This window comes from Mustela lutreola, chromosome 13 (genome assembly GCF_030435805.1).
Source record: "Mustela lutreola isolate mMusLut2 chromosome 13, mMusLut2.pri, whole genome shotgun sequence".
NCBI lineage: Eukaryota > Metazoa > Chordata > Mammalia > Carnivora > Mustelidae > Mustela > Mustela lutreola.
The window spans coordinates 22761303-22787343 of record NC_081302.1 but is presented as its reverse complement, the minus strand read 5'-3'; the positions used below and the strand labels follow the sequence as shown (position 1 = coordinate 22787343).

General features: G+C 33.8%; 1 pseudogene; it reads left to right on the top strand.

The window, feature by feature from the left end:
* Positions 1-1227: 1227 nt before the first annotated feature.
* LOC131813587 (mitochondrial intermembrane space import and assembly protein 40-like) lies at positions 1228-1640 on the top strand (annotated as a pseudogene).
* The last annotated feature ends 24401 nt before the right edge of the window (positions 1641-26041 follow it).

Here is a 26041-nt window from a genome sequence, read left to right as displayed (position 1 = left end):
GTGACGGATGTGGTAACTGACATTATTTTGGTAATCATTTCACAATATATATGTGTATTAAATTACCTTAAATTACACAGTACGATGTGTCAGTTATATCTCAATAAAGCTGAAGGTAAAAACCACCAAAAGAATAGGATACAGAGGAAATGTATAATTGTCATGATGTAATTTCAGTAATTTTTTTTATTCCTAAATTTGATAGATCATCTAATGGCCCTAGTTTGATCGAAATCAAAGGAGGTACAGATATGCAGATAAGTAAGTTACATAAAGTCACAATATGTATTAGAGAAAGCATTGGCAGAAATCAAAATAATTTTGTTGAATAACTGCAGGCACAACAGGTTTTTTGTTTGTTTGCATTTTATGACCTTTTCTAAAAGTTTTTTTCACAGGCAATATGAAGGTATGAAATGAGTATGGGCCATAAGTAATGGACCAAAGTATGATTTCACCACTTACTATGTCTATAAACTTAGGCATGGTGTATTATATTACTTTAATATCTTTGAGCCTGTCATCGCTAATTCGTGAAAAAAAGGAAAAAAAAAACAAATTTTCTTGCTTTATGATACATTATTTAGCAAATTTATCGAAAGACATGTACAGGGGCACCTGTGTGGCTCAGTCATTAAATGTCTGCTTTTGGCTCAGGTCCTGATCCCAGGGTCCTGGAATCCAGGCCCACACTGGGCTCCCTGCTCAGCAGAAAGCCTGACTCTCCCTCTCCCCATCTCCCTGCTTGTATTCCTTCTGTGCTGTCTCTCTCTCTCTGTGTCAAATAAATTAATTAATAAATAAATAAATGAATGAATAACATCTTAAAAAAAATAATAGACTTGTACAGACTCATTAAAATGGTGAACACTAAGTTTTAAAATATTTTACTGATGCTATTCATACTAAAAATGTAAGGCGGATATTAAGATCACACAGGTTAATGACACAGTGCGTATGACTCAAAAATCCTGAAAATACTCCAGTGCTAGAGGAAAAGTGAAAGCTTTTTGGGAAGAAAAAAACAAAAATATGCGAGATAAGTTGAGCTGTTAATAGTAAATACCAGGCAGAGGCAAGCAAGTGGTGGGCGGGCCAGTTGGGGGCAGGTCCAACCGGGACTGGCAGCGGACAGCCCTGCCTGAGAAGGGTTGTAGGGAGAGCCCCTGCGTTTTGTAATGACGCCACTGGCGCTGAGCTTCAAGGTCTGAGTCTGGGGCTGCAGCCATGGCCTACTGCCCACAGGAAGGGAAAGGGTGAATTCTGTCTGGGACCTATGACAATCACGAAGCTCCAAGCAGTGGGAGCTGGTGCCTGATGATCCCAAGAATCCTAATGAGCATGGATTGATCTTGCCAAATGGGGACATTAACTGGAACTGGCCATGGGAGGGGCCCCTGTGGGGCATGGCCAGCGGCCCCTATGGGAAACAATTTAAGTGGGCCCTTTTCTGCTTGCAGTATAGCACAGAAGATACCAAGCCATCAGACTGTGTCGACCAGTTTTGGGCCATGCAAGAATGCATGCAGAAACACCACTACCTCTGTCCTCAGAAAGAGGAAGAGGAGGTGATGCCAGCAGAACTTTTAGAACAGGCAGCTCCCACTGAGGCCCCTGCAACCAAAGAAGAGCAGGTGTAAAGCTAATGAGGACCACAAGGCATTGGGCTCCAATCCTTCTGCTTCAGAGTGATAGGAACATTTTGCAAAATGCCTTTCAGTCATTCTCTGATAACGTCTCTTTCCCTTTTTGTTCCTTGCACCATAATATACAAAGTAACTTATTTTGATGATTGGGGTCCTCATCCTTTGACACATACACTGGAAAAAAATGTGTCTTACATAAACTTGTCAGCAAATGTAGTTGTCAGTTTTGAATTCTTTTCTCAGATTACCCAGAACTTTGACTATGCTCAGCAATAAAAAGTCATTATCTGGCAGTATCGTGTGAGTGAGCTGATTTATTTTGATTGACTATATCTCTTTTAGTAGATTTTATACCCCTTTGGGAAATGAAATAGAAACAAAAGCATTTTCCTTTAAAAATGCTGGAGTGGGACCATTCCTGATGCAAGAGGCCAGGTGGATAATCAGAGATAATTATTCGTTAAGAACCATCTTGACCTTGAGTACATGAGGAGGTACTATTTTTCATTTCAGATACATTTCGGTTTCCATTTTTACATTAAACTCCAGGTTTTCTGTGTTTGGAAATTGGAGCTTTTGGCCATCAGATTTGCAATCCCTTTCTAACTGAAGAGAAAGGCTGGTTTTGTTGTTCTTGTGATTCCAAAAGCCCTGGTTTGGGGCTTGTGTTCACATTGGCTCTGTCTATGGCAGATGCAATGTTCTTGAAAGGTGGGGACTTAATGGTTACCAAAGTAATAGCCAAGAGAAGAAGTGATGTGGATTAAGTAGACAAGTAAAAGGAAAACATTATTTTTATCTGGAAAATATAGTAAATATGAGAGATGAATACTTAAACAATAAAGAAGAGAGAGAGAGTACACAAATTTTGTGAACCTGGGATAGAGTTCTAGTTTATGGAAATATACACACATCTAGCTACTAGTAATAACAGTGTAGGTAAAATGATGACATAAATGCATAGACAGATTTGAGAAATAATATAAAGGTAGAATGAATTTGTTGTGGTCAAGGAATAGGAACTAGAATAATTCCTGATACATGAGTTCTTTGAGAAGGAGGTTTTCTAGAGGAATAAGGTAAGATATATAGAAAATACAAAGGAGTTAATGAGTTTTGAAATGGACTTTTTCAGTGTTGGGCCACATCCTCTGTGTGTGTGTGTGTGTGTGTGTGTACAGGGGTAGGGGGAATATTTGATAAATTTTGATGCCATGTTTAGAACTGTTCAATAGAATAAAATGCCATTAAAAATTTTTAAGTATATTGAATGCCATTTCAGCCATGCATTTTTTATGCATTGGGTTTCACTATTTTTAAACATTTGTTTGTTTTAAAGATTATATTTGTTTATCTGACAGAAAGATACACAAGGAGAGAGGGAACACAAGCAGGAGGAGTGGGAGAGGGAGAAGCAGGCTTCCTGCCCAAGCAGGGAGCCCAATGAGGGCTTGATCCCAGGACCCTGGGATCATGACCTGAACCCAAGGCAGACAATTAATGACTGAGCCACTTAGACGCACCCTGACTATTTTCAAACATTTGTAATCAATTGATTGAGACTTTTATTGGTATCAGCTAAAATAAATAAAATACATTTTTCTCTTGATCAGTGTTGATAGGTTAAAAGTACAAATATGATAGTTTTGCCTCCCCAAAAGATGAAGGTTAGGTTTTTGTTTCTATTAGTCCATGTAAGAGAAAAGAACCTCTGGCAGCTTCTGTACTGTGGTTTCAGATGGTCATTGAACATCGTTTCACTTAATTTATTCTCATTGCTTCTGGCCCAGTTCTGTCATTGACTTGAAAGACTTTTCATATAAATGACACTAATGCTCTTTCACACTGAGTGCTGGCAGCTCACATAGGAATATCATCTAGAAAGTTTTCTTTATCAACTTTTGATTTGTTTTATATGAGAATTGCAAGTGAGTTCACCATGAGTTATTCTTAAAGTCTGAAAGGAATAAATCAAATTAATCACTGTTGGAATAAAAAATAATAGAAATAAATAGAAATGTATTTTGAGTCATTTATATTTTATTTTATAACTAATTTTAATATAAAATTATGAAGCAAATGTTTATTTAAATTAGTCAGCATTTACATCGTGCTTTTGAATAAATAAGCCACACACACATGCACATACACACATAAGTGCATATGTCTAATAACAGAAAGCAGCACAAAATATTATAAAATTACATAGTAAAGATCCCTATGACGTACTGATATACCCTGTCCCCAGAGGCAAAAATGTTAATGGTTCTTGTTGATTCTTTGGAAATAATAGCATAGCAGACCCCAGAAGGGATTTGAATGTCCTTCGTCCTATTTTAAATTGAAAGGAAGTTACTGTCCACAATATTCTAAACTGCGCACTTTTTATTTCAAAAAATATTATCAGTTCTAACTCTTACAAATTTAGTCTCCTGGGTTGTGAACTCATTAGGTTATACCACGAACCCATTATAAGCTGTCCCACAAGGCTGTAATTGACTGCTGTGATTTAAGCATGAAATCACATGTGAATATTATTTAAGCACTTTTTTTGTTGTCTCTAAAATGTGGAAAATAGTATGTAAGTTAAAACATTTCTGAATATCTTTGGAAAAATGTCCACCTCAGTCTTCGTTAACTCCAAAATTCCATTTCTGTTGTAAGGCACATTCTCAAGAAGCTAAGAGCCAACTATATTGTTTTTAAGCTTTTATGAGCCAACATTACACAGATCGTATCTTGGACTAACAGTCTTATACCCATAAGAAAACATGCTAAATTGCACCTGAAGGACTAGTTGTATGCTACAATCTTAATGAATTCCCTCATGCTCTTCAACTAGGTTTACCTTGGCTTCAGTAGAGATTACAGCTTCCCTGGCTATCCATAGTCCTCTGCATTCTAAAATGTAATCAGAAAAAAAAAAATGTAATCAGAAATTAGTTATTTCTACTACAATATCAACCACATGTATGACTTGCTATTCTTTTGCTTGTTACCCTCTTAAATGGTGACCATGTTTTCTGCTTAATTCTTTGATTCGGTCATGGTCACACTAAAAATCTTGTTATGAAACAAATCATACTATCTATAATAATATACTTTGAAATATTTCACTCCTTTTTATACTATTTCATGTCACCTTTTCAGGGTGCTTTATTAAAGTCTGCCTCTAGATTGCAGCAGAATCATGACATATTCATGGATTACAACACTTTTTTCCTATTACTATTTCCATTTTCCTGTTTATTTTTTTCTCCATGTCCAGATTAAAATCAGTGATTTATAAGAACAGTTAAATAGTTACAAATTATCTAATCCCCTTTTTTCACTTTTTCCTTACTTGCCTTGAAACTCAACCTCTGGATAAATCCTATAATTTATTCTGTCTACATGATCATAGAAAGAAAACAATCAACCATGTTATAATTTAAATTCTTAATTTCACACTTCAATTTGGACTTGGTATTTTCTTAAAATACTTTTTCCCCCTAAAAGTCGGTAGGAGACAATTCTTCATGAATGTTTTCACTTCCCTTCATGGTCTGGGATTTGGGAATAAAAAGAACTACTTGGTAGACTTGGTAAAAAATTGATTGAGTAGTAAATATGCCCTGGAAACTGGAGATTGAGTATTTCTTACAAATGATTTATAGTCTTATATCCCTAGGAACCAGTTACTTACAATGCAGTGAAGTGAAGCCAGAGACTTATTTCTTTTCCGCGATGCTCTCACCCATGGGGATTCATTTATATTCCAAAATGAAGGTGCTAATGAATGTTAGTAACATTCTACTGTATACGTGGACTACTGATATTCCATTGCCTACTGGTGGAAAACACATAAACCTACACACGCCTCTTTCATATTTAACCTGGCAAGATAAACTAATACCAGTTTCCCAACTTTTGGGTCTGTTACCAAATATTGATACTAAGTACAATAACAGTGAGGTTCTAGCTGGAGAAATGATTCACTTGGGGTGTTTTAAGTAGTAAGGGAATCAGAGAATCTTAAACATTGTAAGGGCTAGATGAGTGAAAGTTGGAAATCTGTGCGTTTAGAAAGTGCCTAAATTTCTAGGAACCTACAACCAGTGTCTAACCTACCTACAACAATAAAACAAATCATTCAGAGGAACTCAACTGGAAACTAAGATTTACCTTGCCTATGCATTTTCTGGTAACTGCAGCTAGAAAGTAATGTCTTGTCTTCTGTTTTTCAAATTTTGCAAAACGTGTCTCAATCTAGCCTGAAGTCCTGCTTTCAAGGAATACCACAATGCACAATTCTCAGCCATCTCTTCTGTGGTACATGAGTGTGTGTAAGGTGAATGGAGATGAAAGATCCAACACACTGATTTTTTTGAGAAGGAGCTTTATGCTAATATTGCTTGCTTGTGAGATTTCTTAAGCATTTAGCTTTTTTTCATTTTCTCTCTCCTCCACTCTCTTCTCTGTTCACCATAGGGATTAAAGAAGAATCAATATATCCAATACCCAATGCTGTCCACAAAATAAGGTCGAGTTTAAATCTCAGGATGTGCCATTTCCCTGTAGAAATGTGGTCTACTTGTCCTTTTCTTGAAATGCAACAATTAGACCTTCTTTCTTCATTTCCTATAGACGCTACATGACTGCCAATGCCTTTAATAGCCTTTCTTTCTATATTATTGCATGCAGATTAAGATGCCTTTCATTTCATGAAAAACACAGCCTATATCATGTGTTTTATTTTCATAATGGTGTGTGTTGGGGCAGAGTTATTCCTATGAAAAGAATGGGGGAAATGCAACATTTTGGTAAGTCAAACAGAAAACTGCCTTTGTTCCTTTTTTTTTTTTTTTTTCAGTAATTGATGCTCCTCTGAGTACTGTTACAGTCCCAACAGAGATTCCCGATCCTCAATGTAAATTTTTCCCTAAATACCATATTAATTCCTTCTTAATGCTTGTATTATGTCTGAAACATATCTTATGGTTTCAAAATCCTTTATAGTTTTCATTAACTTTCTACTTGCAGATTTTCATGTCCTTGGATCTCACTGTAAGTATAACCTTGTATCTTGAAGTACTACACTGTAGAGAAGTTTAGTTCTTCTTTACCCACCAAGTGGGCTAGGGAGTGTAGGTTTTACATTCTTCTGAAGAGAATTTATTTTTCTTACTTTAAGTGTTTGATCCTTCAGTCCCTCCTTCAACCTGGTCTCATTCAAATTCTATCCATCCAGGAAATCTTAAAATACCTAAGTTTGAAATTAAACCTTACCAGTCTTCCAGGATATTCACTTAAGAATTTTCTTAATTTAAATTAGTTTTTGATAAAGGTGTTACGTGTTGTACAGAAATTGTTCAGTTCTCTCTATATAATTTTATTTACATATTTAAACTTTTGACCCTTGTTTCTCTTGCCTCTTTTCTAATTCTTTGTATATTTATTGCTATTATTCTGAATATTATCAGTATATCCAGCCAGTATAAGTCCAACCTCCTTAGTTTATCCTCTGACCTTAGTCACTATCACCTCAATAAGTATTTTCTAGATAGCTATTATTTGTCTTAAAATATTTGCTGCAAAGTTTTATGTAAAGAAAAAAACCCTAATGACCAGTCCCCTCAGAATACAATAATCTCAACCACATCTATCTAACATTCTTTTCGCAGACCTTCTAACATCCTTTTACCAGCTCAATTATTCCTTCAGCTCCATCATCCTTTGTTGATGAGAGCACTTAATTCAATATGTAATTTTTCCAAGAAAGATTTTCTTCCTTCTTTGGTCGGCCCTGCAGGTGTTTTCTCAATCAGGGGTTTCAAGTCACCTTCCAAACACATATTGTCTTCTTGAGAATCACTGTTTATATAAATCTGGTTTTAATTTCATTGGTTGAGTGACTTAGAAGTTCCTTTATTGCAAGTAACTGTGATAGAAAGATTAAAATAATGCTTTATAAACCAACAACCATTAAAATTACTGCATTGTTCTTTGTCCCTTCTCAAAATAACAGCATTTTCTCATTTACCTAACATTTCTCATAAACAGGAGGGTGACTGGAAGATATTTTTAGTAAATTCTGCATTCTGAATTTGGAATATAGCAGTATCTCAGATGTCTCAGTAGAACTTAAGTAGCACTGGTTTTTAGGTATCATGATGTAACACTTCTGTGTTCCCCAATTTAGTGCCATTTGTTGTTTCTTTCCAACCCCACACGATTGAACCCTGGTAAAGGGTTCTTTCAATGTATACTACCTGGAAAGCTAAAGAACAGTGATCAAGTCCACGACATTTAGTGACATTCTGCCATGTTAGGTTTGTCAAATTCCCCATAAACTTCCTTATTTGATCTAACTCTCAAGTACAGCCTTCCCCAACAGTGACCTTTAAAAACATTCAATTCCATAGCTCCTGCAATATCCACAAAACTTTATGGGTGTGAAACAAGAATGTTCACAGCTTGTTGATGAGTATGATATTCCATTAGAGCCATTATTATATGATGAGTCCATCCAAATAGTGCTTTGTATTTCTCTTCAAGCTGCTTATCTGACATGGGGTGTATCCTGGAACATAGTTATCTCTATTGTCCTTGCTTACAGGTTTTTGTTTTTGTTTTTTAATTTTTAGCGAGTGTCCAGGGATGTTATATCAGCTTTACTCAATAGAGCAAGACCAGTGACTAACATCTCTAAGAACACTTGAAGCACATGGACCAGGGATGATCAAAAACATCATGTGTATTGTTCACATTATATATTTATGGCATTAGTATAATAGAAATATGTTATGAATCAAAAGATACTCTATCTGCCATAAGTTTCTCAACTCTGTATATTTTAACCACCCTTTCCCAATTTATCTGTTTGAGGAAGATACCATAACATTCTTCTTAAAGTTCTTTGTGTTAACTTTGGAGAATAGTTATCTATAATGTCATGACCCCATCTTTCCTGAAACTGTCAAAGTATTATTTTCATTTTCTTAGAAAAAATTCTGTCCACTTTCACGTTTGACTGATTCAGAGAAAGATACTAATATGAGAAATTTAGACCAGTCCTTCTCAGTGTTTGGAGAAATGAAGTACAGTCTACTTTATTCCCCCACTAGGAAGCTTTCTTAAAACTGTGCTACCTTGATTGTTGAAATACAAAATTCAGTACCTCTGCTGTTTAGTAATCAACACCCTACTCAATTTGTTGACAGTACTTTTCTAGGGTGTCTGAGAAAAATAACTAGAAATCTAAACCCAACCTACAAAGTGCATAGCAATAATAACTGTAGTCAACAGTCCATAAATTGAGTCCTCAGGTGGTGCTGTGTCATTACTTTTCTCCAAATTATTCAGAGAGAGTCTTGGGAATGTGTGTATATCAGCAGGAACCCAATATTTTTCCAAGAAACAAGTGTATATTTCTCACAATTTACACCTTTAGTGAGTGTAAGAACTGAAAGAGATCTTGCCCTGGTTGGCTCGGTGGAAGTAACATGTTTATATCTTGCTCTGGACTTGCTAAACTTTTGTAAACACTTTCTCCATTGACTATAGTCTTCCTCTATTTCCATTTATTACTTGTTTTGATTATAAATTGATTATAAATTGACTTAGGGTAGTTTTATTCATGTTTCCTGTGCTTATTCTCTGAATTTCTTACACATGTGGTTTAGTACTATTTTTCCAAAGTTGGAAAATACTCCACAGTCTTATCTTCAATTTGTTTTGGTCCCTTCTACTTTCCCTCTTTTGTGAATTCCAGTTACCCATGTATTAGACATCTTAAAGTTGTTTCACAGTCCACTGCTACTCTGTTCAATTTTATTTTTCAGCTTCTTTTCCCTTTGTGTTTTACTTTTGAAAGTTTCTACTTCTTTGTTTCCAAGTAATTAAACATTTTTTAATTTATCCCTTCAAATACACACACACACACACACACACACACACACACACATACTGATCGAACTCAGACATCATCATCATCCTTATATATGGAAGTCCAGTTTAATTTGTGTGTGTGTGCGTATAGCTTCTCTCTGTGTGACACAATCATTTTTATAGCTTATTAAACTTGTGGAATACACTTAGAATAACTGTTCTGATATATTTTTTTGCTAATTTTGACATCAGTTCAGCTTAGTGTTGAGAAATTGATTTTTCTTATGGATTGTATATATGTATGTATGACTGTTAGTTTTTAATAAATTCTAAACACTGTGAATATTACTTTACTGGGTGCTATTACCATAAATATTTATATTACAATCAATATTTTTCATCCTTGTCCTGGAATAGAGTTTAAGTTACGTGAAGACAGATATTTTTCCCCATTGAAGCTTGCTATTAAACTTTGTCATGCAATACAAAGAAGGATTTAATCTAGAGTAGGTTTAAATATTCTACCTAATGAGCCTTGAATTATGTGGCATTCTACTTTGACTGATAGGAACAGGTGCTATTCACAGTCTTTTGTGTGTACAGGCAATGTTTCTTTAATCATTTTATGTTTTTATCCCCTGGTCTTGGGCAGTTTCCTGAATTCTTGAGGGAGACCATCTATGGATCTCCATAGTTCTATCTCTGCAATTTTCTCTTTTTTATTGCTCAGCCTAGTGAACTTTAGACACTTTATAGTCACTCTAAACTTATATCTTTCCTCATTTGGGACTCTGCTGACTCCTCCTGGTTTGCACCTTCATGTACTATGGCCAACTAACTCTCCTAAGGCACTAGTCTATATGCAATCATAGGGCTCATTTTATCATTTTTTTTTTTTCACTGCTCTTTGTTAACCACACATCAGTGTCATGAAAACTATAGTATCATAAATTTTGCCTGGGTTTTTATGTGTTTTATACAAGAAGGTAAATCTAGTCCCTCTTGTTATAACTAGGCCTGAAGTGGCACTCTAAATCCTTTCAACCTATTGCTTTAGAGTAACAACACCTAACATTTATGTTTCACTGTTTTATGTGCTTCAACTCTAGAGATGAAGAAGGATGGTCTCACCAAGTACATGCAGCAAACAGCTAAACGTCCAACTTCTGTTCTGTTTATAAAACATTTCCTTCTTTTGTTTAAGATCATAACTGTCTCTGCAGTCTGACATTAAACGCATTGGATCCATCTTGGATATCATGCAAAAATCAGATGATCATGTGTTATGTATCAGCCCATTCATTTATTTGGGGAATAATTCATGGACTTTAATACAATATTTGGAAATAAAATATAAATTATTTTGATTCAGTTTTTCAAAAATATGCTTTAACAAAATTCTTAGGAGTTCCTTTAAACAAAATAGATATTGCAGTAACTGTGTATTTTATAAAAATATTAATCTACAAATGGGAAAAGAAATTCTTTATGTAAAGCTTTTATTTATTTATTTATTTATTTGAAAGAGAGAGGGAGAGAGCAAGAGAGCACCAACAGGGGTAGTTGGACAGGTAGAGAGAGAAGCAGACTCCCTACTAAGCAAAGCAGGGAGCCTGATGTGGGGCTTGATCCTAGGACCCTCTGAGATCATGACTTGAGTTGAAGGCAGAAGCTTAACAGATTGAGCCACCCATATGCCCCAAGAAAGTCAAAGCTTTAAGATTGAAAAAATTACTAAATTTTAAACCTCTTAGATATCTATGTATTCTATTTTTTTTTTAATTTTTAAAGATTTATGCATTTGTTATTTGAGAGAGGGAGAGAAAAAGTGGGGGTTGGGGAAAGGGAGAGAGAGAATTCCAAGCAAACTTCCCACTGAACATGGAGCCTGGCTCGGGGCTCTATCTCACAACCCTGAGGTCATGACCTGAGCCGAAATCACAAGTCAGATGCTCAATTGACTGAGCCAGCCAGGCACCCCAGATATCTATATAATCTAATCAATATTTTATTCATACCCAATGCCTGGAAATCTCAACCTGAGCATCATTTATTTTTCTTTTAAAACCAAATTGTGCATAAGAACAAAATGAATAAATATTATACAAATTAAGATATTAAAGAAAACAAAGGAAAATGGTTTCATAAGCATGATTTAAAATGTACTTGAAATTAACATTGATATAATTTTTGGAATTAAGTAGAACTCTGCAAGAGTTGATAAATAATGAGCTCATTACCATTTCAAAAAGAAACAATTCTTGATAGAGCCAAATTGTAAAAAGACAGCCTCCTGCTGACAAAGATGTTTTACACAGTGCATCGTTTCTTATCATCAGAATCGAATGAGCACAGTTGGTGTGTGGCACAGTTTATTCTTTAATTTCTGAGTTTTTCAATAGAAATAGCATAAAGAGAGTACTGAAAGGAAATGTTCATTGGATGTTCTCTTATAAATAATGGAATGGATTGATTATCTTTTTTTAAGTCTTCAAATTCCTTATCTCAAATGTATGAAATCAATTTCTTAAGTGACTAATCTACATAAGCTATTAGAACATTATTGGGTACTTACATAGCAGATACAGAAGTGAATCACAGACTTCTCCAATTTGGGGGAGCTCATCACATTTTTGTAGATACAGACACACACAAAAAACGGAGACACACTACAATAACTGCCATAATATACATGTCTGAATGGGACATAGATGAGTGAACCATAAATTTATCCCGGAGTGATGGTGCTTGTTTGTTAAGACCTTAAGCTTCTTTAGCCAATTTCACTTCCGAATATACTGGTTGGATGAAGTTCAACAAGTTTGCCCTGGCTGATATTCCACTGTGTAACAAGAAAGAGTAACTTTAGCATCTTTCTTAAGTTCACTTTGCTGTGCCTATCAAAGATGAAGATTAAATATGATGAAGAAATCTAATATAGAAACTTGGTAAATATGTGTAAATAAATAAAGTTATGCAACATTGTTCATTAGATTACTTTTTTAGTAGGCTTTTAAAAATCTGTGATTAAAATAATAAAATCTGGGAACACCTGGGTGGCTCAATCGTTAAGCCTCTGACTTTAGCTCAGGTCATGATCCCAGGATCCTAAGATCCAGGCCCACATCAGGCTCCCTGCTCAGCGGGAAACCTGCTTCTCTCCCTCTCTCATTCTCCCTGCTTGTGTTCCCTCTCTCCTTGTGTCTCTCTCTGTCAAATAAATAAATAAAATCTTTAAAGAAATAATTAAAAAAATAAATTCTGTAAGGAATATTGTTGTAAATGTGTTTGCTGCATTTCTTTTGAAGCCATTTTCATTAGTGTAATGTAAAGTGGAGCTGTTTATGCCATTCAAAAAGGCCAGTATAATTGAAAACATGTATGAATTAGACCTTTATTTGACATTGTAACATTATTTGTACCAACTCTACTTATCTACCAGCTAAATCCAAGATATTAAGCTTTACACACACACACACACACACAAACACACACACAATTTTCTATTCTTATGATGTTCATGATGTTCATCTAAGTGACTTAAATCACTGTGGAAGAACTACTACATCAGCCAAAGTACTCAGAATTGCTCAGGTTACTTGTATTTGAATAATTTGTTACTTTTGAGCAATGCTCAAAATATCTAAGAAAATAATTGACCTGACCAAAGAACAGTAAGTAATGGAGAGAAGCTGGGTATAGTGTGCACAGCATATCATTTTTGTTCCAGCATACAAATTGCTGAAAAATAAAGATGTGACTAACTCAAGCTGCTGAGGTGAGGCTAATGCTCTGTCGTCCCGTGTGCCTTGGCTTCCTTTCATGTTAACCCATGTTCTGAAACGTCCCACTCTGATTTCTTTACTTTTCCTACTATGCTGTGGATGCAAACGCAGAAGCCATGGGCTGTCTGTGAAAACAATGCCCCTATTACCACTTTTTCACTCTTTTCATGAGTAATCAGACTCTTCACTTGGAACAATCACATGTATCAGTTGGAGGTCTCTTTATCCCATGAATGGAGCTCAAATAGTTTATTCCTTTGTCATCCCGCAGGATCAGCTTGTTTTTTCTGGTTTAAAAGAAAATGAAGAGTGGAGAAAGGAAAAGAAAGGTAAAACAAAAGAAGGAGTGAAAACAAAAATATGAAACAAAATCAGCTCCCACTCTCTTCTCAATTTGGTTAAATATAATCTAAGCCTCTGTATTATTTTTTCACACTTGTTAAAATACTACCTATGTGTTTACTTTCACCAAGTATGAGCTACTTGCCTCTCTGCTTATTGCAAAATAAATCTGAATTTCTCAGAATATGATGACAATAGCTAATAATTAATGCAAATTACATTTACATTGAGAAAAATACTTAATAAGCATTGCCTGACTGAAAACTTAAAAATTAAAAAAAAATTATAATACAATGTATACCTTGGTTATGCACCAAGCCTAGTTCTTCTAGTAGTAGTAGTCTCGTAATAATAATCCGGGGCGCCTGGGTGGCTCACTGGATTAAAGCCTCTGCCTTTGGCTCCAGTCATGATCCCAGGGTTCTGGGATTGAGCCCCAAGTCAGGCTCTCTGCTCAGTGGGGAGCCTGCTTCCTCCTCTCTCTCCCTGCCTGCTTCTTTTGACTACTTGTGATCTCTGTCAAATAAATAAATAAAATCTTTAAAAAACAATAATAAACTATACTGAACAACTATGTTCCAGTTTTAATATAGATATATATGTTTAATGTACATTTATAAACATATATCCATATTACATTTATAACATATGTACACATAAACAATATATGGAAATACTCACTGCTAAATACTATGTTCATGTCACAAATTTATATGGTTTCTAGTAAATAGTTTTGTATTAAGAGTCCATATGGTCACACATATTTGTTAGGGAATAGTTATTGGCACCTAGTATATATTAAGCACAATTGTAACTTTATGACATCGAAGGAGAATAAAAGAGACAACATATTGATTTCCAGCATATGGTTTATTTAGCAAGGAAACAATCACAAATTTTTTAATTTGCCAAAAGTCAAATGAGTGGTGTAAAATGTAAAAAATATCTGTATTACAGTTTTGGTGTAATCATAGCATTTAGTGAAGTGATGCTTATAGTAAGTAAAAATTTCAAATGATATTAAATTAAGATTATTAGAAAATTGAAAAAGGAAGAAAAGAAAAAGCATTTCAAGGAGTGGAAACATGCAATTATTTAGGTCTAGAGAGGGCATAATTTATGAGGATCGTGTCCAGTGTGCTTAGGGCTGAGAAATTGTGTTGTCAGGTGATACAAAGTACATTTCATTAAAAATAAAAAACTAATTAAGTTTAGTGCTTAACATACTGAGGTGTCTGAACAACAAAAATGTTTGAAATTTTGTTTTATTTTGAAAGCAGAATATTTTTTAATTTTTAGAATTCTAATTCTGATGTAGTTAACATATAGCATTATATTAGTTTCAGGAATACTATATAGTGATTTGACAAGTCTATACATTATTCAGTGCTCACATAAGTATAATCTTTTTTGCTTTTAAGAGAGAGGGACAGTGGGGGAGGGGCAGGGGAGAGAAAGAGAAAACTCCCCAAGGGGGCTCCATGCCCAATGCAGAGTTCAGTGCAGGGTTTGAACTCACAACCATGCTGACCATGACCAAGCTGAAATCAAGAGGTGGATGCTTAACTGACTGAGCCACCCAGGCACCCCCACGAGTATATCCTTAATCCCCTTTGCCTATTTCACCCACCTCCCCTTTGGTAACCATTAGTTTGTTCTCTATAGTTAAGAGTCTCTTCTTTGGTTTGTCTCTCTCTCTCTCTCTTTTTTTTCTTTGTATGTTTCTTAAATTCCTCATATGGGTGAAATCACAGGGTATTTGTCTTTCTCTTGACTCATTTATTTCACTTAGTATTATACTTCTTAGATCTATTCATGCTGTTGCAATTGCAAATTGCAAGAGCTCATCCTTACTTACATCTGACTATTCCATTGTGTGTGTATGTGTATGTGTGTGTGTGTGTGTTCTACAGCTTTCTTATCCATTTATCTATCAGTGGATACTTGGGCTGCTTCCCTAATCTGACTATTATAAATAATGCTGCAATAAACATAGGGGTGCATGTATCTTTTCAATTAGTTCTTTTTATTCTTGGGGTAAATACCCAATAGTGGAATTACTGGATCATAGAGTAGTTGTATTTTTTAATTTTTTGAGGAACCACCATACTATTTTCCACAGGCATATATGCAAACTAGTGCATTCCTACCAATAGTTAACATTCCTACCAATAGTACATGAGGGTTCATTTTTCTCTACATCCTCACTAACACTTGTTTCTTGTGGTTTTTTAATTTCAGTCATTCCGACAGGTGTGAGATGGCATCTCATTGTGGTTTTGATTTGCATTTCCCCAATGATTAGTGATGTTGAACATCTTTGCATGTGTCTGTTGGCCATCTTTTTATTTTTTTCGGAAAAAAAATGTCTATTCATGTCTTCCACCCATTTTTAATCGGATTATTTGTTTTTTAGGTGTTATGTAAGTTCTTCATGTATTTTGGATATTAACTCCTTGTTGGATATGTCATTTATAAATATCACCTTCCACTCAGTTGGTTGTCTTTTATTTTTGTTGATGATTTCCTTTGGGGTGCAGATGGTTTTTATTTTGATGAAGTCCTAGTAGTTTATTTTTTGAAGGCAGAATGTTTTATTTATTTATTTATTTTTAAATATTTTATTTATTAGAGAGAGAAACAGAGCTAGAGAGAGCACGAGTGAGGAGGGGGGAGGGGCAAAAGCAGAGGAAGAAGCAGAAACCCTGCTCAGCAGGGAGCCTGATGATGTGGAGCTCTATCCCAGTGACCTGGGAATCATGACCTGAGCCAAAGGCAGATGTTTAACCTACTGAGCCCTGCAGATGCCCTCGAAAGCAGAATTATTTTAAATTTAGATAATACTTTTTCTTTTTATTACTTTTTTATTGAAGTATAAGTAACATACACTGTTATATTAGTTTTGGATGTATAAAATATTGATTCAACAATTCTGTGCATTACTTAGTCCTCACCATGATAAGTGTAGTTACCACTGGTCACCATATAACATTATTAAAATAATACTAACAATATTCCCCATGTTGTATTTTTTATCTCTACACAAAGAGTTTGTACCTCTTATTCCCCTTTATCTATTTTACCTAGCTTCCACCCACCTTTCCTCTGAAAAACACTAGTTTTTCTCTATATATAAGAGTCTGTTTTTTGGTTTGTTTGCTCATTTGTTTTTTATTTTATTTTTTAAAGATTTAATTATTGAATTTAGAAGTGTTGGGGAGGGACAGAGAGGATGAGAAAGAGAGAATCTTAAGCAGACTCTCTATTGAGCTCAGAGCCTGATGAGGGACTTGATCTCATGACCCTGAGATCATGACATGAGCCAAAACCAAGGGTTTGATATTTAATGGACTGAACCACCCACATACCTCTCATTTGTTTTTCAGATTCCACATATGAGTGAAACCATTGTCTTTATCTTCCTGACTCTTTGCACTTAGCATAATGCCCCCTAGGTCCACATATGTTGTCACAAATGGCAAGATCGCATTCTTTTTTATGACTGAGTAATATTACATTGTGTATATATACTATATCTTCTTTATCCATTCCATTCATCCATTGATGGGCACATGGACTCTTTCCATATCTTGACTATTGTAAATAATACTGCAGTAAACATAGAGGTAGATATATCTTTTTGGATTAGTGCTTTTTTTCAGGGGGCTGGGTGGTGATTATATACCCAGAAATGGGATAGCTAGATAGATAGTGGTTCTGTTTATGATTTTTGAGGAACCTCAATACTATTTTTCATAGTGGTTTCAGGAATTTACATTTCCACCACCACTGTATGATCCCTTGTTTCTGTACCTCTCCAACACACATTTCTTGGCTTTCTGGTAATAGCCATTTTGACAGGTATGATGTAATATTTCATTATGGTTTTGATTTGCATTTCCTTATTGATTGGTGATGTTGAGCATCTTTTCATGTGCCTATTGGCTACCTGTATGTCTTCTTTAGAAAAATGTCTATTCAGATCTTCAACTCATTTTTTAAAAAATTTATGTAACAGTTTTTTTTTTTTTTTTAATTGGAGTCCATGAAAAGAGATTAATGGCAAACAGGAAAGATTTTGCCTTAATCAGAATTTTTAAAATAACTTAAGATTTGAGTGTGTGTGTGTGTGTGCGTGTGTGTGTGTGTGTGTGTGTGTTTCTTTTCTAATAAATCTGTATTGGCAGAAAAGAAAACAGTGAAAAAACAGAAATTCCCATATGTATGTGTAAAGTCATTACAGATAAATATAATTTTTTCATTAATGATACTACTCTGTTCTGAAATGTTCTATGATGTAGACAGTGATTCAAATGATTTTGCCTCAGGAACGAAGGATTGGATTTTAATTTCACACTTGTAGTCTTTTCCTCTGAATAATTTTGGCACCTTGTTATAAATACATTGTGTTTTTGAATATCAAATTTTCTTTCAGAATATTGTACTCTTGATCTTCATGAGATTGTGAATGACTACCCAGAAGTACAAAAAAAGAAAAAGGAGGGCTTGTGTTTAAATAATAATACATTAATTTATGTAAAAGTATTTAAGGAAGTGATCTTAAATAATGTACTTAATATCTAGATTATTAGTTACCTCATTTGTAAAACCAGTGTGCTTACAATACTCTCTTCATATGTATTCTGCAAGAATAAAATAATAGGCTTATGTGCAGACAAACCTAGACATGTCTGAATCATACTATCATACATACAAGTCAGATTCTAAATTAAAACTTTTTCTCAGCAGAATGTGATAAATAGTATTAGAAAATGTTGTATTTGAGAAATCTATGAACAACCTTCAGAATAATTTTTAAAAAGTACTTTAGTGTAATAGGAAATTTCTGGGTGTATATTTTTCTCTTTCATGCAGTTACAGAATGAGATCTAGAATGGTTCCAGTAATCTATAGCCAAAAGGAGACTGCGAATGGAAGCCCTGCCTGACAGAGTCAAAGTGAAATACAGTCACTTCTCTCCTAGGAGCCTACAACTGAATACATGAGGTTAGTTCCAGAAGTAATGTCAATGTTTCCAACCCAGTACTACTATAGAACTCTATACAGAACTATTCTTCAAGCTCTTACCAACTTTTTGCTAGAACTTCTCATCTGCTGGGTGGAGCATTAAATCATGATGTTTTTAAAATAAAATGATTGAAGATGTACTTCCACATTCTAGAGAAGAGAGATTGTTTCCCTAATTGTGACTTCAATCCATCCTCAACCAAAAAAAAAAAAAAGAGAGAGAGAGAGATTGAGAGAGAAAGAAAAATGCAAGCATGCAGGTGAGCTTATATTACATAACTTACTTCTCACAGAGCCATTTGTTTATAAAGGGATTCCTTTTTGGGGGTGCAGTGTACTATATGAATGCAAAACTCAGCTGTTCTAGGATTTCTGTCTATTGTGTTCATTCTTGCATACAAATACAAGGCCTCCATTGATATCCTTGTGTTCTTTATCACTGGTGCATGAAGAGTTGAGCTAATAACATTCATGCTTGCTTGGAAGTGGCAGGAGTACTTATTAATCCACTGTGTGACAATATCTTCCTTTTCCCCTAAACAGATATATTTGCGATAACTGTGAACAGTCCTTCACATATAATTAATTCTAAAATTTACAAATAGATATACAAGCACTTTTGTTTTTACAAATTGTGTTTAATAAACTTCTATTAATTCTATTTCCCTGATATTTTTTGAGAAAACCTTGAGAAATTTGCTCTTTTTTAGAAATAAAAGCAAGTGGTCAAATTTTTATTTTACAAAATGTTGACTTGCCCTAAGTTAGAAAACACACACAAACTTAAAATTGACTTCTATATTTTTCATTATAGAGGGAGTTTGAAGGCACTGATGCAAAAGACACTTTATATTGATCAGTATTTATTGAATTGTGAATGACTCGTTCTTTCCTCCCAAACATTGTTTAACTGTTTCCCATTTAATATTAGCTGTAGACAGTGATAGATTATGCATATACCTTAGAAGTAAGAAGTTTTCAGTTTATTAACCACAAAGCAGTTTAGCCAAATGGAAGCTACATCATCAGCCGTGACATTATAGTTAACTTGACTGAATGTCTCATGCAGTAGCATGCCACATGTTGCCTATTTTCAAGGTCTAGTACAAAATATATTTCCCAGTTACGGATACAGAAACAATAGTCACTACAATTATAGCAATAAAAGTATAAATCAGGGTCCCAGAGATTCATTCACTTACTCACTTGTTTGTTCATTTATTCTTTCATTCTTCAATCATTTGAGCATAATGCAAAGAAAAACAAAGGAAGTTTAATTCATCGTAAAAACTAATGTGTGTGGCATAAGAGACGGTTGGATCATTTATAATAAAATGAATGACTTGGGGTTAATTATTTATATTATCCACACTATACCTTTACTCGTGAGACAAAAATAGATATATATATATTCATATATATAAATATATATACACTTATATATGGAAATTTCATTTAAGCTCTAAATCTATATGCAGATAGTATCTAATTAGTTTTAATTATTTTATCTACCAACATAAGGAGTTAATATTGATGTTGAAAGTTTAAGGGATTGGAGATAGCTGATATTCTGTGCCTAAAATCTTGAAATTTATTAGAATTGGAAAGTTACATAGTCATTATACATTCTACAGTATTATTCCTTAATCATCTTAGAAACAGTTATTTGCCTTTAATAACATTCATATAATATTTTATTGCATAATCTTATTTTTATATGTTTCAAACAATTTTTCCTATAGAAACCAATTCCACTGGGAAGAATTTATGTGTGATGGCCCGATGATCTTAAAAAAAAAAAAAATCAAACACACTCCAGAAAACACAGGTTAAACTTGGTTGAGCCATTGTCAAATCCTCTGTGACCTGCTTTTCTTCTACCCTCTTTGAAATATTTTCTTCATCTCCAGACTTCCTCCTTACCTCTGGTCACCACACTCCATAACTGTCAGGGATTACATTCATTGAGGAACACTCAGATCAATTCTTTCAAATGTTGACGATCATCTCCTCACCTAAAAATAATTTGCTATAATTTACATTTTCCTTCCTGATTAAATAGAGTTCCCATTTTTCTGATTCTCTTCCCTAAATTCAAGCATCTTCAGTTTTTCACCATCTTCCACAAACTGATTTCCATTGTACTGCACACATCTTTTATAATCCAGTCACCTCCCCATTTTCCCTATTTTAACATTATGCCACTTGAAACTGGAATTCTTGGTTACCAAAATTTGCTTTTTTTATTCAAATTACGTTTTTATTGCTCCATCCAACTCCTTTATTTGAAACCTGAAAGTTTGTTGAGGTCAGCTTTTTCCCAAAAGCAATCTTCATTTGAAGTACTTTATAATACAAACACTAAATCATTCAGTACAAAGGGTGAGAGTCCCTCTTTGCTCCCAGTGTAGCTTCCAAGGCTTTACTCTCCTGTTCTCTGCTGCCCCAAGGTTCAGGGGACAACTACAATATTAAACTACTGTATCACCCCAGCTTTGTCATTTGTTCGTACATGTTACTTACTTCCCAAATTCACTGAGGAGTATCTGGATCACTCTTTTCTTTATTTGCCAATTTCTGATATTTTCATACACTATTTCTCCATCAATGGTTATGTCCCCCCAAACACACTGGAATAGATTCCTTTATCTCCTTCTCACTAATGACTTTCCTTTTCAATTCATCCCAATTTGAGAACTCCCTGAATCTCATCTTTGCTTGGAATTAAACATAAAATCTTAAGCAACCGCCGTCGATCAGTTATTACCCCCTTTCTATATATCTATCCATACTCTATTCGTGAGTGCTTTCTTAAGATTTAGTGTTGTCTATATTTTTAGAAACATAGAACGTTTTGAACATTAACACTTTCAGAATCATCTGGAGTTTTTTAAAAAATGCAGATTGATGGGCCTCATCCCCTCAATTTTTTTTTATTTATTTATTTATTTATTTTTAATTTTTTATAAACATATATTTTTATCCCCAGGGGTACAAGTCTGTGAATCACCAGGTTTTAATTGAATAGCTATAGACAGAGGTCTCCAGGAAAGATTTTCTGTCTTCTCTCACTCACTTCTCATGGCCTCAGTGCACCAAGTACTAGCATCCATACACAACACTTTTCTGAAGGGACTCCAGCTAATATCACCTGCATATTGTTATATCTAATCTTAATTCCTGGCTTTCAGTTATTTAAAAATTTGTTACCTTGAAGGAATGGACAACACTGATATCTACAAATAATGTCTTTCACTAGCCTCAGTAACAATCTCCGTTTTACTCTCTTTGAATTTCTGTTTTTTTAAGTCTCATTTGGGATCACCTCTATGCCACGTAACTCTTTTCTTTTTTAATTTTTTAAATTAAAACTTGTTAGTTGACATATAGTGTAATATTAGTTTCAGTAATAGAATTTTGTGATTCATCACTTACATAGAACACTAGTGCTCATCACAAGTGCCCTCAATACCCATCACATAAATAGGCATATTTGTATTTTCTTAAATATACAGTCATAAGAATATATGATGTTATTTTATGATAATATATGATGTTATTTTAGGTCATTAAACAGGTTGCTTCTATTGAAAATATTAGTGAAATTTATTCATACTTAGACCTGTATAATTTGTATATTCACTAGTTTTTTAGTACAGCATTGTATTTTTAATCCATAATTTACTTATATGCCCTCCTACAGAAGAAAAATTAAGTTATTTCTACCTTGGGAGGATTAATGTAGTGCTATAATCTACATTCCTGCACATGTATCCACATTCATCAGTTCCTCCAAGATAAACAACCTGAAAATAGGATGGTTGTATTTCTTTGACCTCTCACTTTTTCATGGTATTGTTAAGTTGTATCTTAAAATGGAATTCATAGGGCTACAAAAAAATAATCAGTTTGTATGGTGTTAAGTTTTACCTTGAGGAACTGTTAATTTCTTGATTAATAATGAGATTGAACATTCGATAATATATCTATTTTACAGTCGAGTATGAATTACACTTTATTTAAAAAGTACAACTTTAATTACACAGTTTATACAATTTATTATGAAAAGACTGACTCCTCCAAAAACATGGCAACTTCCTGACAAAAGCAAACTGTCTTATTGAGGAGTTCCAGGTTAAGCAAATAAGTCAGTTCTTATCTTCCTCTCTGTCTTCTCATTCTTGTCTCTTGTATACATATACATTTATTAAACTAATCCAAAATTAACAAATATAAACAGGTGAATTGAATATTCAGAGAACATAGTTTTTTTCAATTTAAAGATAAAAATTTAATTTGAAGATCAATTTAAAGATATATAAAGTGTCAGTTCATGGGTATTTAATTAAATTGCTAAAAGTGAGTACTGAAAATATCTGTCTTTAAATTGTGTCACTGAGGGGCGCCTGGGTGGCTCAGTGGGTTAAGCCGCTGCCTTCGGCTCAGGTCCTGATCTCAGGGTCCTGGGATCGAGTCCCACATCGGGCTCTCTGTTCAGCAGGGGGCCTGCTTCCCTTCCTCTCTCTGCCTGCCTCTCTGCCTACTTGTGATCTCTCTCTGTCAAATAAATAAATAAAATCTTTAAAAAAAATAATAAAAAAAATAAATTGCGTCACTGAGTTCTGTTAATCAGTTACTTATATACAAAGTGTCATGAAAACAAAGAAAGTGTTTTATTTTTTTTTATGTCTTTCTCTAAATAAAATGTGGAAGAGTTTACCATCAAATCCTAAACCCAGAGGTTTGACACTGTACCACAATAGATATAATAATGTTACAGAATAGAAATTTAATTTGAATCAATAAATTTTGAGTTAAACACAAAGCTGGCTAGGAAGATATAAAAATTCAATCAGTAAAAAATATACATCAACTGCAACAATGAAATTATTAATGCAATTTTATTAATGTATTGCTATACTGGAGAAATTTCAGTGCCTTGTGGTATGAGTACTTCTTACTCCATTCACCCTTCTCTGATCATAGTGGCTAAAATTTAAGCAAACTGTGATTACTAATGCCAAGTGATAAAAGAAGTGATGTACTCTTCTTCTATCATCCTACAACCTAAGCCCCAAAGAAGCCTATGTTTATGGTCACTTCTTTATCATTTAGAAAGTTATGATTGCATTGCTGTCTATTACACCGGGACATGAGGCATGACTAATTTGAAGAATCAGGTATTTGTGTACTGTTCACACGGGAAAGAGAGGATATTTATTGAAACCTTAATATCTCTTAATGTATAACCTCTTCAATTTCTTTATCTCAACTAATACCATTTTTAAACCATTAAGTTTCATCATTATTCTATCTGTGTCCACCAAGAGACCATGAGTTTCATGAGGGAAGATATATATGATTTATCCAAGACCACTGAGAAAATTACTCTTTATTTCCACAAGAGAGTAAGATCAGGTCTTCATGTAGGATTTCCATAAAACTTAATGTTTAGTGAATTTTAAAAATAAGTTATAATATTCATTTACTTTATTTGTTTTTAAATCACACACTCTGGAAAGCAGTATGGAGTTTCTGCAAAAAGTTAAAAATAGAACTAATCCATCATTCAGTAATTGCACTACTAGGTCTTTACCCCAAGGACCAAAAAAAAAAAAAAAACTGATACAAAGGGACACATGCACCTTGATGTTTATAGCAACATTTTCTACAATAGTGAAATTATGAAAGCAACCCAGGCATGGATTGACTGAGGAATGGATCAAGAAGGGCTGGTTATATATTCAATGGAATGTTACTCAGCCACAAAAATGAACTCTTGTATTTTGCAATGATATGGATGGAACTAGATACTAAGCAAAATTAAATCAGTCAGAGTAAGACAAATATCATTTGATTACACTCATATGTGGAAGTTAAGAAACAAAACAAATGAGCAAAGGGTAAAAAAGAGACAAAGAGAAATCAAGAAACAGACTCTTAGTTTTAGAGAACAAACTTATGGTTACTAGAGGGGAGAGGGCTGGAGAATGGGTTCAGTAAGTGATGGGGATTTAGGAATTTACTTGTGATGAGCACAAGCCAGTGTATGGAAGTGTTGAGTCATTATATTGTACCCCTGAAACTAATATAACACTGTATGTAAACTAACTGGAATTAAAATAAAAACATAAAGTAAAAAAAGTTAAAATATACTATAATTGCATGGTTAGTTCATCAGAAAAAGCTTATAGATTTTATTGTCATCAGGTCTTACATTATTACATTTTAATGTAATTATGTTTAGTGTTATATCTAATATAGCTTGAATTTTGTTACTGTGTCAAACAAATAGATATAGTGCACTTGTTTCAAATTGTTTAAAATACTTAAATATTTCTGATATTTACTATTTGCCTAGCATATAATTAGATGATAAACTTTCAGCTCTCATCTATATGTAATCAAAGTAAAAAATATATCTAAAGTTTGAAATTATTTCAACTTAATTGAGATATAACTTGTTTTGTTTGTATCAGTATTACACAATTTTTCTTGATTTGAGAATGTGATAATTTTCAAATTCTATTCATTTTATTATTTTATATTTTAAAATATAATAACAAGATTATAAATATTAAATATATTGATAATTGTGAGATATTTCTTGACTAAATGTAATAAGGCCATCATAGAAGAAATATTAGTTTTCTAAAATACAAGCATGAAATTACTTAATTTCATTAATTAGAAGATATTCTGATTTTTTTCACAAGATATTTAGTATTTCACTAGATAGATAAAATCAGTTGCTTATTAACAGCTGTGAACTACTAAAAATAACTGATATTTTTACATGAAAAACTTTGAGATAATATAAGAAGACATCATTCATCAGAATGGCTACCATAAGTCAAAATTCCTGAGGGGGGGAAATAACTGATTAATGCAAGTCCTATTTTTTTTTTTTTTTTAATTTCAATAAGAGTTGGGTATAACTACCTTATGAACAGCTTAGAGATCTGGAATATCTGTGTCTGTCATAACATTTCATTAGGATCTTAACACCATGATCTAATAAGGTTAACAGACATAAATACTGTAAAAATTAATCTGCTTTGACAATTCACAGAAAGAGGAAGCTACCAAAATTAATTGGATATTTAAGAAAATCACTCAACTGACTAAATCTCCTTTGATTTTCTTAAGGCACTCTGATTGAAATAGTGCCCTTTTAACCCTTGCTCATTTTTTTTTATCTAACAAAATCTAAAATAGTTTGAAATAAACACCTCATTCTGCCTCTTAAACAGATAATTTAATCTAAGCTGTGACAATATTACACTAGTTCCTTAAAGCTTAAATATTTTATTTTATTTTATCTTTTCTTTTTTTATTTGAGAGAGATACAGTGAGAGAGGGAACACAAGC